The 13,093-nt window shown below is 45.2% G+C and overlaps 1 protein-coding gene across 1 annotated transcript in view; it reads left to right on the top strand.

Moving 5' to 3' along the window:
• The window catches only part of ATRX (ATRX chromatin remodeler), a gene marked incomplete in the record, with an annotated part of 191,522 nt that extends 188,869 nt beyond the window's left edge, over positions 1-2,653 (top strand). The window contains 1 exon segment of the mRNA XM_056809652.1: positions 1-2,653.
• Between the last annotated feature and the right edge of the window lie 10,440 nt (positions 2,654-13,093).

Genomic DNA, 13,093 nt, shown 5'->3' on the forward strand with positions numbered 1-13,093 from the left:
GCAGCTTAGGAAAGAATACAAATTTTCAAGTATACACACACGCATACGTGTGCAAGTGCACACACACACACACACACACACAGCTGAGTTCTTAATTAGAGTTGATTCCTCAAATTAGGGATTGCTTTTTGTACCTAATCAATTTCTTGATTAAAGTGACAGAAATGGTTTTAGAGTCCTTTTGACTGAAGTCTGAAATTGGGCTTGTGCTAAGCCTGTATTGATTCAACCATTTGAAAGCTGAGGGTTCTCTTACAACACACAGGATTGAGTGCAATATCTAAAATCCCATTACTCTGACCCTTCTGAGTCCTGCACGTCCAATTGTTCCAACAGCCTTAAGTACAGCTTCTGAAGAATTTGGTGTTCTTCTCTAGTCTTTCTGCCATTTCAAATTTTCACTTGTATGTGCTGGAATTAGGGATAAACTTTAGGGTTATGGGTTATCTTCCATATATTAATATTTTTTCTCTCCCTTTTCCCTTCCCCTCCTCCTTTTTCTCCCTTCCAACTTATATATGTCTTCCCTTCCCTTATCTGTCTGTCCATCCCTCCCTCCCCCTTCTCTTTCTTTTCTCTCTCTCCCCTTTGGCCCTGACACAAAGCACACGCAGATCGAGTATCTTCCACATATTAATAATTTCTCTTCTCTCCTTCTCTTATCTTCCCACTCTTTCCTCCTCACTTATCTACCTCCCTCTTTTCCCTACTTCCTCCCCATCTCCCTCCACCCTCTCCTCTCTTCCTTTTCCTCTCTTTTCTATCCTCCTCTTCTCTCTCCCCTTTGGCACTGACACAAAGCACACGCTGATCACGCTTGGTGAGGGTGCTGGTGCTTCATCCTGTTGCTGGCAACGGGGTACAGGCCAAGAAAAAACCAGCACCAAGCATTTAAGGGTTAAGCCAGTAATGGTTGTTGTTAGGTTCACACCCTGTTTTATAAACAACATCAAAATGGCAGAACTACTGCTGATTTTCAGTTCATAGGAGGAATGTGCTTAAACAATTTCCAGTGCTGTCAGTATTGTGAAATCATTCCTCTTCAAGATAAGAATCTCTGGCTTCCATGCTCTTCTCCCTCTTCTCTCAACGCCACCTTCCACCCTACTAACCCCTACTTAGGTTTTCCTAGGAACTTGAATGACTTCTTTTGTTTTTAAAAGGTTAATTTAAGCCTTTCAGTTCCCACTTTTATGAATTTTACTAGGTTAATGTCCCATCATACAGTTTTATTGAGAAATCGGTTGAGTTTTTTTCATTGTTCTTTTAATCAGTATTGTAAACCTACCATCTTTTTTTTTTTTAGCATAAAATTATGTTGATGGAGAGTCTACAAAGAAATCGATTATTAGAACATAGAAATGAACTCAACATGTTTGAGTTGGTGGCATAACAGGTAATAAAACTGCTAAAGAATTATAGAGGGAAAAAAGCTTGACAGCATAGGCGCTAAGTATTATTGGACTCAACATGAGTTGCTGACATTAGCTAAAACTGTTTGAGTTATTTTAATCATTCTTGAATGATTTCAGTTTTATGTTTGGAAAGAACTAGTATTTTGACATCTAAAATATTGTGAGTGACTTCATTTTTGTGAAGTTTTCAATTTTGGTTTGTGATATAAAATTTGTGAGGTCTGGTGGTGCAAAAGCAGCTAAAGTGGATTTTTTAAAAATAAAATTTCTTCTGTGGTGAAATGTCCCTGAACAGATTTTCCTAGATTGGGATGCTTTGGCCAGTTGTTAATTAGGAATCTTGAATTTGGGATGTTGGGGACAAGAGAATCCAACATGCGATCACTTTAGGAGAAATGACAAATATTTAAAGGCGGGAGATCTCCTAATCATGTTTCCTGAATTCTGTAAATAGGTTCTGCCCGACCTGGGGATTTGTATCATGGTCTGATCTTTTGCTTAGAGACTTAAATGTGGAAGTTTTAGGCAACATTTCAAAGAGATGTTTTTCACCATGGAGGAAATTCTGTATTAAAGGAGAGTAACAGATAAGAGAAATGATTTGGAAATAAGGAGGTTTGAAACAAAACTTGGACCACTTTACAGTCTTCTCATTTGGCTTTTTAGCTGCATAATCTGTGCTTTGAATATAACACCAAGCTTTAACAAATATTTAAAGACAAATACACCATTAAGATAATAAAACTCATTTTTGTATTTGTTTTAGATGTTTTAACTAGTTGCAATGGCTTAAAAATGACAATTAAAAATGTTGCTTGTAATACAATTTTGCCTGCTAAATTCTCCACATTTTGTAACCTGTTTATTCCTTTGGATGTAAAGCGTTTTTTGCTTAGTATTGTGATATTGTATATGTTTTGTCCCAGTTGTATAGTAATGTTTCAGTCCCATCAACCAGCTTTGGCTGCTGAAATCATACAGCTGTGAAGACTCGCCTTTGTTTCTGTTAGACGGCTTTTCAGTTCTGTATTAAATATCTTAAGTACTGTAGAAAAGATGTTCACCTCTTCCTATAAGGCTGTTTTGTAATATATATATAAGGACTGGAATTGTGTTTTTAAAGAAAAGCATTCAAGTATGATGATATACTATCTTGTGTTTTCACCATTCAAAGTGCTGTTTAGTAGTTGAACTTTAAACTATTTAATATCATTTAATAAAGTGACCAAAATACATCATTCCCTGTACTTCATTTTCATTTCGAAGCCCCATGAACAGCATTGTCTAGAGAAAATTGGCAGCCATCAGCATTCCCATGGGCTGCTCCATTACTTGGAGTTGGGGGATGGGGAGCAGAGATGATATATAAAAATATCTACTTTTAAGGAGTATGTGTCTAAGGAAACCATGCCTGCCTGTGCCTGCACAGGCACACATGTGAGTGGGCATAGTTCACATCCCAGGTCTGATACTAGCTGCACCCCTGAGCAAGTCACTTAACCCATATGTGCCTCCCACGACCTCCTCAGACTTACTCACTAGCCACGGGTTACCATCTGTGTTGGTGGATGGAGTTTCCAAGCGGGGAACTCCCCAGAGCACTCAAATCCCATCTCTTTATAGAAAATGCCTATATAGGTATGTACCAATTAGCTACCATGCAACTCCCAGAGGGTGTCATTCTCTCCATTTGATTATGAGCTCTTGAGAGCAAGGACTGGTTTTTGCATTTTGAGGTATTCTCCAGCACAAAGCAAAGTACCTAGCACATAGTAGGTGCTTCAACTCCAGTTCGCTGACTTCTTGCCTGGCAGCTGCACGATACCTCCATGCTTAGATGTTGGAGGGCTTATAAATTGTTTAATCACCCAGTAGCCATGCCATGCCGTCATAGAGAATTTAATTTTGTGGCTCCAAGGAAACCTCAGTTCTTACCCATGCTTCTTTTTCTCATTACCAAAACAAGTGATTGTCCATGCAGGCAGGAGTGTGTGTGTGCGCATGCAAATGCAAAGAGATGGACTTTTAATCAAACTAAAACTATGATCCAAATTCCTCTCAGTTCTTAACTTGGGGAAGCTACTCCACTGAAGAAGCAAAGAAAATTGGGCTCAACACTAGTATAGTGGAAAGAACACTGAATTTGGAGTCACAAAGATTTGGGTGTGAATTCTGACTCAACTGTGTGCCCACTGTTGAGACATCTATCCTTTTCAAGCTGCAGCCCAACGAATCCTGAATAAACAAAGACTGCCTAGACCCGTGATGGCAAACCTATGGCAAATGTACAAGAGACAGCATGCAGAGGCCTCTCTGTGGGCACACAAGCTGTGCCCCCACCCCATATCCACCCCCTCAGCTGCTCTCTTCCCCTTCTCTATGGTGCCTTCCCTCCCCTGAGCAGAGTGCTCAGGCCATTCCCCTCCTTTTATCCCTCCCCTGTCTGGGTCTAGGGGCTGCAGAAGATGACAGGAAGGGAGGGTCTCCTCTCCCACCATGGGAGCAAACCCCACCCCCTAAAAGATCTCTTTCATTCCTCCATCAGCTACCAGCCTGGGAGGTGACCCCACCCCCTAATGGCTAACTGCAATCCTTCTATCCCCTGCTTGACCCTGGCACTGCTGGAGTCCCCATGGTGGCAAGAGGCAGCACCACCACCACTACCACCAAGCAAGCACGCTGGTGCACACACACACACACACACACACACACACACACACAAACTGGCTGGGATCTCGGCTCCACCCCTGAACACAAGGTGGGGAGGTCATGGCACGTGGTCTCTAAAAGGTTCTAAAATGTTCACCATCACTGGCCTAGACTGACCTTGCTTTGGGTTCAGATGCCAATGTCCCCAGTGGTCACATTTCCAGACGCCAGGTTTTACAGATTTGGTGCTGGTATGCAATAACTTGGTGTTTCTTATGACATTTATATAGAATGCTGAAGTTTTGCAAAGTATCTTCTTCTTCATACAATCCTGTGACAGGTAGATTATGATCCTTGGTTTCCCAAAGGAGTGATAGCTTAGAGAGATTAAGTAGGTATGGGGCAGTTAGGCCTGGAACTCATAGGGTAAGGTGATATTGGAGTTGGGAAGCTGAGCTCAACCTGCCTCAGGTTTCTTTGTGATCCTGGACAAGTCACATAACCATTCTCAGCCTCAGTTTCTTCATCTGTAAAATGGGGATAAATAATAGCGCCTACTTCACAGAGTCATTATGAGAAGCAAACAAGATACGAGGAACCACCCAGTGCTCCATAAACTTTAAAAGCATTCTGTAGCCTTTGCTGTTCAGACTTTTCAGTCATGCCTGGTTCTTCATTACCCATTTGGGTTTTTCTTGGCAGAGATAATAGAGCAGTTTATCATTTAACTTTCGCAGCTCAGTTTACAGATGAAGAAATGGAAGCAAATGGGATAAAGTGACTTGTCCTGGGTCACTTGGCTAGGAAGTGTCTTGAGGCTAGATTTGAACTGATTCCACACTCAGCACTATCCATTGAGCCACCTAGCTGCCTCTCCATTCAGATAGCTGTGAGTTTCTGATAAGAGATCTAGAACTAAGACCTACCCTATTGCACCCTCAGGCTCTAGTTCTGGCAGCCGTTGAAGGGGCAGCCCCGAGCCAGGGGTCCTCCCAACATGGGGCCCTGAAGTCCGTCCCTCTGTGGGGGGAAGGCAGAGGCCCACTGAGCTCCCCAGGGGAGGGGGAGTCCTGTGGAACCTTCTGATTACCTTGAGGCAGAACAGCCTGTAGATGCCAGCTGCTGTCATTAAACGATGTGCCAATGGGCAGACAAGTAGGAAGTGTCCAAAACAAGAATGAACTTAGGTCTCCCCTGGATGAGGTAGGCTGTGGCTCCTCTCCCCTACATACACACACTACTGCTGGCCTCTACCCCTCCAGAGTTTGGCACAGGGCCCCAGTGCCTGGCACATCGTTGGTGCTTAATAAGTGAGGGGTGACAAAACAGGACTTGAATATTGATTTAGTCACTGGCTCTAGCCTGGGGAACCACCTTTTCAAAGCCTTGGGCCAAGGTGAATTGGGATGGGCTCTCCATGTGAAGTCACCCAGGGGCCACAGTGTTCCTGCCTGGTGACCAGTTGACTAGCCATTGGAGGGAAAGGACACATCTGGCTTGGAGTGCCTGGAAGAAGGGCAGAGAGGAGAAGAGGGGGCAGCTGGGTAGCTCAGTGGATTGAGAGCCAGGCCTAGAGATGGGAGGTCCTGGGTTCCAATCTGACCTCAGACTCTTCCCAGCTGTGTGACCCTGGGCAAGTCACTTGACTCCCATTGCCTAACCGTTACTGCTCTTCTGCCTTGGAGCCAATACACAGTACTGATTCTAAAAAGGAAGGTGAGGGTTTAAAAAAAAGGGCAGATAGGTGGGAAGCTTAACTCTGGATCAGAGTGGAATGGAGCCATCCTTGGCCTTCGGAGCCCAGGGGAGCCCCACTGCAGCCCAGCCACATCCAGGTTGGCTGGCCGTCTCTTTGAGGATTGGTGGGACACGAAGAAAGATGGCTTTAGCAGCTTGGTAAGAGGAGCTTTGTTCCAGGGCTTTGGGGAGACATAGTGGGATTGTGAGCTGGGGACAAAGGGGCTGACAGAAAAGGAGGGCAGGTAGAAGGATAGGAAGAGGGAGACTGGATTGAAAGGGATTGATGTAAGGACTTGAAAGGTAGGATAAGTAATTTGATCTGAAGGGTGAGGAGGGATTTTTGGCAGGGTGTGATGTGGTCAAAGAAGCAGGTAAAGATGATGATTTGAGCAGGGGTAATTTGGATGGCTTAGAGAATACAGGATGGGAAAAGGCTGGAGACAGGAAGACTGGTAATGAGTAGTTGTCTAGGTATTTGATCCCCAGGCCCCACATCCAGGCTCAAGGATGGAAAAGGAAGACTTGTGGAACCTGTATGAAGACAGTCGTATCAGGCCGTGCTCATGGACTGAGAGAAGACCCCGGTTTGGCTCTGCTTCTGCCACTAAGTGACTGGGCCTCGGTTTCTTCATCTGTAAAACAAAGAGGAGTTCACCAAAAGCCAGGGTTTTCCTTGGCCTTTTTTTAGGCCACCAACTCCTTCTTAGAATAACTTCGTTAAATTAATAAAATCTGCAGAACTGCCAAAGGAATCCGTTCTATTCAAATTCAAAACAAAAGGCCAGAACCCAGCTTTAGAACACCTTTGATCCTGTGAATCTAAGATATTTGATTGGTTTTTGTTGACAAGACTGAAGAATGAAACCTGAAGACAAGAAAGGAGCAGCCAGGAGTTTCATTCTGGGCCCAGGCTTTTATCCTTTCTAATTAAAACCGCACTCACTCCCCAACCTCTACCAATCTTGCCACATCTTGTACGATACGATATTGGCTCTAAGGATCTCTCCCCGAGTATTTCTCTTTCTCCATTTTTCTGGTTGCTTTCAATTATACCCTTCCAGTTGCTGACATCTGTACAGTGAAATGACCCCAGGCAGCGAAGAGATGCTTAATTCTCTTTCTCTTCCCAGGCCAGCCCTTCAACGAGGGCGATCCGCTCTTGGTTCTTTTCCGAGAGACCCTTGCACTCGCCATGCTATTATCTCTGTAGGTAATGTTATATTTAGAAGCTTCCCTTTTCATATGCAGTAAAAACGCTCGGCCTGCGGGATTCCCAAAGTGCTTTGTGGTCATTTGTGTGTGAACCTATATATGGGAGAAAAGCCAGCAAAACTGTATCCCCTACCCTCTATTAGAGTTATAAGACCAACTGAGTTCAGCTCAACAAGCTTGTAGCAGATGCTGGACAGATACAAAGACACCTGGGAAATTCCCTGACCTCAGGGAACTTTTAATCTGCATGTGGACAAGAAGCAAATATAAGCTAAAATGTAGAGCAAGTGGAGTGGAAGGGGGAAGGGGAGGTGGCAGGAATCAGCTGTCCCAAGAGGCTAACCATCTGGATTCACCCCATCCCACCCTCACCGAGGACCGCTGGACTTTTCAGCAGGCAAGTTGCCTCATGGGTAAAATGAAGACCTGAAATCCCAGAAGCCCAGGGACCAGGCCAGGGCCCTTTCAGGTCTAAATTTCATGATTCTCCTACAAGCCACGCTAACCCCAGAGGCAACAGTTAGCAACAGTTTGACACTGAGGACAGAAGGAATCCCCAGCTTGGAACTTGGCAGTGTGGCGTGATGGTGGACGGAGCACCATTCTTGGAGTCCAGAAACCCAGGTTCAAATTGCTTCTGCCACTTCTGCCACTGCCCAGTTGGGTGACCTTAGTCAACCTTCTGTTTTCTCTTCTGTAAAAGAGGGTTTCTGGGGCTCTGGTAGGGGAAGAGCAAAGAAATGGAAGCCATTGTGATTGACTTTTCCTCTACATCCTGCTAAGCTGCCTCTCCTGTCTTCCTCCATTGCTTTCCCAATTGAGACCTCTGGGAGGCTGTTTAAAAACAAAGCGGATGAACCAAATTGTAATTGGCTCTAATGAACACTTCCACTAGGTGTAGCCTCCTTTATCTCTTGCCCAGAGGCGTTCCCAAAGCTCTGTTCCTTCCTGCCCCTGGAACTCCTGGAAGAAAAGAAGTTTCAGGATAGGATCCGCTTTTGCAAGCCTCCCAAGCCTTGAGGACATGACCAAATTTCCTGCAAAGCAACTGACTTTGGGAAAGAAAGTCAGCTTGGGGATCAGCTGGTTGCCCTAAAGTAATCCCAAAGAGAAGACCAAAGTACTCAGAGGCCAAAGTCCTGGGTTCAAGTCTTCCTACAGGGGCTTTGGGGCTGTGGGAAATTGACCTCATTCACCCTACTTGTAATATGGGGCCTAGGTACCCCACAGGGTCCTTGTGAGGCCCAGAGTACAGGTGACCAAGAAGGAGCACCGGAAGCTTAGCCTAACCACTAGGCACTCTTCCAGTTGAGTTTGGCTTTTCAACAAAACATAGTTTAGTTGCACAGACATTGTTGCTTTCCTTTGTATTCCTGTGTATTCTAGTTCATGCGTTTAACAGCATCTATCATTCCAAGAAGGGGTCTAGAGGTTCCACTGTCTTGCCAAAGGGCGCCATCACACAAAATATAGGGAAGTAGCCCTAACTAGCCCTGCATTCTGCTACCATCATCAACCACCTCTCTCTCCAGGTACTTCAGCAGAGGGTCAGGACGGCCCCGTTCAAATCCCACCTCAGACACTTAGTAGCTGAGTGGCAGGGGCAAGTCCCTTAATCCCTCTCTGCCTCTATTTCCACATCTGTAAAATGGGGGTAAAAATAGTGCTTCCTTCACAGAGCCCTCCTTATCCCAGTCTTCACTCGCATCTAGCTCCTTCTCCCAAGTTGCTACCTCATTCCCCTCCCTTGGATTCTGGGACAGAAGGAACATTGAGCGCCAGGCCCCATCCTCCTGCTCTAAGGCGGTTCTTAGCTCAGGAGCCAGTGCACAGATCTGAGCTGTGGACAGTCTTTATAAGAGCTCCAATTGGAAGGTTAAGCACATGTGTGTGTTATTGCCCTGGTTATAATGAAGAATGTCAATAAAGTTGCTTTTGTTACTTAAAGGCAACTTGATGTGTGACCCTAAGCTAGTCACTTAACCTGAATCTCAAAGCAAGTCTCCAGTGCTCCTCTGCTAAATCACACTGTTGCAATCTGCCTGGTTTGAGGGAGTTCATTTCCATGATGTCATTGAAAAGAATCCTGAAAAAGATAGTAATAAGGTGCAGGAGCTGCTTCATACAGGGCGAGGAAGCTTTGATTAGGAACCACAGCAGGCTCTCCACTTCATCTGGCCTGTGGGCCAAGAAACAAGATGTGACGACCACATTTATTGTCTCTTTTCTAAAACAAGTCAACAAACAAGTGGAAAACGATCAGATTTTCAAGACTAAATTTTAGCAGCTACTTCTTCGGTGGGCCTGCTACTCTAGTGAGATCCCACACTGAGGTGGCTGGCACTTTTGTGTCTGCCCATAGCTGTGTCTCTCCCCTGCCCTTCTCTTTCCAAAAGGGAGTAGATATCTCCCTCCTTGGCCACAACTCAAGGAAGGCACCAACTTTGGCAAGGAAGGGAAAGAAGACCAGGCCACATCTGGTGTGCCCCTCATGTCTCTGCAAATCTCCAGTCTAAAGACGAAGAGCTGAGGGCAGCTGGGTAGCTCAGTGGATTGAGAGTCAGGCCTAGAGACAGGAGGTCCTGGGTTCAAATCTGGCCTCAGACACTTCCCAGCTGTGTGACCCTGGGTGAGTCACTTGACCCCCATTGCCAAGCCCTTACCACTCTTCTGCCTTGGAGCCAATACACAGTATTGATTCTAAGATGGAAGATGAGGGGTTAAAAAAGTTAAAATAAATAAAATAAGGAGGAAGAGCTGAGTTGGGCTCTTGGTAGCTCAATTTGTGATCAGTGTAGGAGGAAACTAGATTGCTCAGTGGATAGTGCACCAGGCCTGGAGTTGGGAGGTCCCGTGTTCAAATTTGTTCTCAGACACTTCCTAGCTATGTGGCCTTGTGCAAGTCACTTACCCCATTTGCCTAGCCCTTACGGTTCTTCTGTTACTAAGATGAAAAGGATTTTTTAAAAATGTGGGCAGTGTGACCTTGGGGCATCCTTGAAGCTGGGAACAAGATGACTGAGTGGGCAGCTAAACAGTGACCCAGAGGAAAGAGATCTTTTCTGACATTGTCATTCACCATGAAAGCGCCCCTACTTGCTTGGTGGCATTTGCAGCTTCCATAAGCACTTCAAAGCATGCCTTGACAAAAGCACTCACCCTCGGGGCCACGTCTGGATCCTTGGGGTACTACAGTGGAGACCACCTTCCAAGGAGCCATCAGACTTGACTCTTGGAAAACATCAGGCCACTTGTCCTTCTCCAGTGCTTTGGCACCTATCCCTTCCTGGCCGTCTCAGGAGCATGTGAGGCAGTATGGGATGGTGAACTTAAAGGCAGAAGATGCAGGTTCGAATCCTGCTTCTGTCACGTAATATGTGTGACCCTGTGCACCCTTCATCTCTGACCTTCATTTTCCTCATCTGCAAAATGAGAAGGGTGGACTGACCGTGTGTCCCTTCTAAGGGGCCTTGCACCTCAAAATCTATGACCAAGAACACATTCCACAGTTCATCTGGACCTAGGTATTTGTGGTCATTCAAGGCAGCTAGCTGCCTGCTTCCTATTTCTCTAACCTCTGCCGACTTTCAGCTTCTCTTTACCCATTCTCATTGTCTTCTTTTAAGTCTAAGGTTATATGTCTTTAGCAAAGAAAACGAGGTCAGACACAAAGGAAGGTCCCAGACGTACCAAAATATTCATAATTGCACTTTTGTGGAAGCAAAAAGCTGGAAACAAAGTAGATGCCCATTGCCCAAGGAATGGCTAAACAAACTGTGATCTAGAAACATCATGGGAGTATTATTGTACCATAAGAAATGACCAGTAGAAGGAATTAGGAGAAACATGAGTAGACGTCAATGAACTGATGCAGTCATCAAGCAGAACCAAGAACGTAAATGACACGACTACAAAAACGTCAATGGAAAGCACAACCAGAACCGAACACGGTACAATTGTTAATCATCAACCTTGGCCGGGGAGAAGGCTGACACACTGCCCTCCTTTAACTGGAGAAGGAGGGGACTATGGATGTGGAACACTTAATGGCTTTCTTTTGTTACAAGGAAAGGTTCATTGAATTGATGGAGGGGATTGTATCTAGGAAGGATTTGGATGGAAAAAGATGAAGGAAAATCAGTAAAAGAAAACTGACCGAGATCAGGATAAGGCATGTCTGTGCAGCTATGGCGTTTGCTCAGAGGGTCACCATAATCCTCAGGGTTTAGAACATTTCCATCCCACCAAATTCTGATCTGAATCTATGCAGTCTCTGAACATGTAAGGATGTTAGTGCTGACATTCCCTCTCTGTCCACTAGTTGGATAGATATGAATATTTTTAACAAATTCATATTCCACTTAAGTAACCCACTTGTGTGGCCCTTGGGATATACCTTCAATAAACAAGATCTGTCCTTCCCCTTTTAAAAAAATCCTCATCTTCTGTCTTAGAATGAATAATTGGTTCCAAGGCAGAACAGTGGTAAGGACTAATGGGGGTTAAGTGACTCACCCAGGGTCATACAGCTATGTGACCTAGGAAGTCTCTGGGCCTGACTCTTAATCCACTGAGCCATCCAGCTGCCCGCCCCCTTTTTTTTTAACAGAAGAGTTGGGCAATTCTTATATTCACTCCCATTTTTCATTACTGCCATTATCCTACATGGATTCTTTGTTCCCCAGTATAGCTCTTCCCTCCGTTACCAACATCAGCTCATTCTGACATTCTTAGTAGACAGGGCCTTGGTTTGGTTCTAGGTCTGTTACTTGCCCTTGCTTCCATTCTATCTTCTATATGGACCTTTTGAAAATTAGGTGGGTGCACCCATATCAGCCATTTCTTCAACAGAACTATTTCTCATCGTGTCTTCCAAATGTCACTCTTGAGAACTATGCTTGGCTTTCCTCTCCCCAACTATTAAAAAATCCTAAGATGGAGTGGCCCACGGTGGTGAGAATTAGGTCTAGAACAATGGCTGCCCTCTTTGGTTCCTCCAGCTTTGGGAAGGTTCTCATGAAAGGGAAGTCAAGAACCAAATAGCTAGTCTGCCTTCAGCAAACAGAGCTCCAACAATTAAAGGGTGCAGTCTGAGCAGATATCCCACATCTCAAGTTGTCCTGTAGAGGCCCCAAACGCATTCTCAGATACCAGCTTGGAGGGCAGCTACTCACTTCCTGCTCTGACCCCTCATCCACGCAGCAGCCCAAAGAACCTGGTGACTATGGTAACTTTGTGCCCTACCTCTCCAATGCCTTCGAAGGGGAAGCCCTCTATGACCTGCCTCTGATCTTTCTGGCCCCTACCCTTTGCCACATTCTCCCGTTTTCTCATTTTTAGACCTTCCAGGTTGGATCCTTTGCCAGACTCTTAGCACTTCCTGTTTCTTTGTACTAATAGTGTTTATATTTTGTTACCCGTCCCGTAAGCTTATCAAGAGCTAGGGGACCCCCTAGTCTGATTCCTCTAGCCACAATGAAAGGGCGTGGACTTAAAGGTCTGATGAATAGGCAAATGGAAAATGTGTAACCTTAGGTGAGTCCTTTCACCTCCCTGGGCCTCAGTTTCCTGATCTGTAAAATGAGTTTCCTTTTGACTCAAGGATCTTAATTATCCCTGAAGGTGTCACACAGCCAGTCTGTAGGGAAGTGACAGAAAAAGTAACTGGTTCTGTGGTCTAACTATGGCAGTGAGGAAACTCCAGCAGGAACGTAAGGGTGCTAAGAGTCCTCGGTGGGTATGGCCTGCCCGTCTCCCTACTGAAGTGAAAGCCAGCAAGAAGAGCTGTTGTCACCCAGTGCCATTGCCGAGTATTCAGGCAGCACTCGAGGAAGAACAAATAACTAACGGGGCCACCTGCCTCTAAGCAGGCCAGTCAACACCACTGTTAAGGTGTTGGAAAAGAAAGGGAAGCTGATCCCCTGGGAGAGAGTGAGCCAATCAATGAGGTCACCAGCAATCCACATTATAAAGCCCACTTTATTGCCAGGAAAACCACCCATTTCCTATGTCGGTAGGTAGGACCTTATTCTTTCTGCCTAAAATCCAGGAATAACATCTCTCTGAAAAATAAAATT

This window comes from Monodelphis domestica, chromosome X (assembly GCF_027887165.1).
Source record: "Monodelphis domestica isolate mMonDom1 chromosome X, mMonDom1.pri, whole genome shotgun sequence".
Classification (NCBI taxonomy): Eukaryota; Metazoa; Chordata; class Mammalia; order Didelphimorphia; family Didelphidae; genus Monodelphis; species Monodelphis domestica.